Below are 2,187 nucleotides of genomic sequence, written 5' to 3' on the forward strand. Positions count from 1 at the left end.
AGCGCTCCCCCCCCCCGGAGAGCTGCACACTGAACTCGGCGGTATGAGAATAAAAGCGTCAAGAGACACGAGGAAATATTGCAGCTACAACAGAGCAAGGAGGGTAAAGGGGGGGGGGAGCCCTGAAACGGTCTGAAAAAGGGAGGAAAAATCCCTTCTTTTCAATAATCCTTGAGCTTTTCCTTTCCACGCTGTCCTAGTCCCAAAACGTTTCCTTTCGCTAGGTTACAGAAAACAGCTGGAGAGAACTGAAAGGGGGGCAGCCATGGAAAGAAAGAGCTCCCATCCCCGTGCTGCAGGAGCACACAGGAGGAACATTTCAGCAGGGAAGAACAAAAAACGGGAGGGGGCAGATAAAGCCCGTCCGTAGGCAGCAGATAAAGCCCGTCCGTAGGCTGCGCCTCGCAGCCCCGAGGGAGCGGAGCCCTGGCCCCGCAGTCAGCGGCGCTGGGAGCCTTCAGTCACCCGGGCAAGAGGGATAACAAAGAAAGTGTCCAAATATTTTATTCGTCACAAGTTACATTAACCACATATTACTTTATGGAGCATTTACAAATCATTCTTTTCTTGGTATTAATCTTCAGATACACCTGCTCACTCACACCGCCAGGTCTCCTGAAAGGGCGTTTTCTATCTCGCACCTACCCGCCTGTTTTTGCCCAGCAGTCAGGCCGTGAACACGCCTTCCCCACCACAAATCAAATAACTACTTTAAAAACAATTCCGAGGTCGATGGAAGAGTCTCTGGCCTCAACTAGTGACTTCTAGTTTAGGGGAAGCGGCCAGAGCTTTCTGCTCAGACCCAGGAAGGACACGGGTAACTCTAGAGGGGTGGAAAGCTGCGGGTCCCTCGAGCCGGCTGCAGGAGCTTTTCCCCCCTCACCTCACACACCCTGTGCTGGGGCCAATCCCCCCACGCTGAACCAGCAGCCGCTTGATTTCTTACCATCCAAGCAGCATTTTTATTCCTCCTGCTCTCTGCTCAGGCGCCCTCTGTTCCTACCGTTAAGCACAGTCAACCAGGTTGATTACTTACATGCATAAAAGATTAAAAAAGCAGAAAAAACCCCCCTTTAAACACCAAAAACATCATATCTTTCTTACTGTCCACCTGACTAGTTCACAGATTGGATCACTCCAACAACATAGCCATAATTACTAAACACTAGACAAGTTTTGTCGGGACTGGGAAGGAACCCCAAGAAGCGTACCTGGAAACACTCACTAGGGGAGCAGTCGCACGTGGGCACGTTCTACCTGGCCAGTCCCAACCCCCCCCGCCACATTTACACTAACCTCTGAGAGGCGACCACCAAATCCCCGAGTATTGACGACACTGGCCACGCTGCTACAGACCTGAATGAGAAACGCAGTGAATCTAATCAACAGAAACCCTGTTCCTGGAGGCAAGAAGATCCCCAGATCTCCAGAGTGTTCAAGCAGTACTGTCTCGTAACCGGCAGGAAGATTGAACGGGGCAGGACGGGGGTTAGGTAGGACTCGAACACTTCTTTGAAGTGGCACGTGGGCAGAAAAGTGAAGACGTCCTGTAGTGAAGAGTGCATCGTTCTTCAAAAACGGGTTAAAAAATTCCCATGTAGCAAATAACATAGAAATGTAACAGTGTAGTTAATTTTCCGAGTTTCTTTAGAAAGACTGTCGATGCTGGTTTGTGTTCAGCTTGCTGGATCTTCCAGAAGAAAAAAAAAAGACTAATGGAAGGGATGAGGGGGAGGAGCGGGGACGAAAAAAAGGAAAGAAAGCGTGAATCTGTCTTTAACATGCAGGTCATATAAAGTATTTTGTTTTTCCATTATTTTTTTCCCCCTCTTGGACACTTCCAACTCAAGAAATGGCAACACGCACATGGCTTCCAGTTTTTAAAGCAAAGAACGTAGTTCCCACGGACTGCGCTGCAGAGACAGAAGACAAGACATTTGCAAATTCAATCTTTAAAGAAAATAAAGCGTCCCTTTAACCACCACGAACACTAGCTAATGAAACTCGTTTGGCAGTCACACAAGGTGTGAGGGAAGTTCTTATTCACCACTCCTCAGGGCTGAGCCTTGCATCTGAGGCACAGCACCAGCAGTACTGATGCAGAGAACCCAGGCTGTACAGGGGGGAGACACACCAAATTGCTAAATTAAGGCACAAAACAGATATTGCAGCCAAAATACATAAATT

This window comes from Pygoscelis adeliae, unplaced genomic scaffold (assembly GCF_000699105.1).
Source record: "Pygoscelis adeliae isolate BGI_AS28 unplaced genomic scaffold, ASM69910v1 Scaffold850, whole genome shotgun sequence".
In the NCBI taxonomy this organism is placed as follows: Eukaryota; Metazoa; Chordata; class Aves; order Sphenisciformes; family Spheniscidae; genus Pygoscelis; species Pygoscelis adeliae.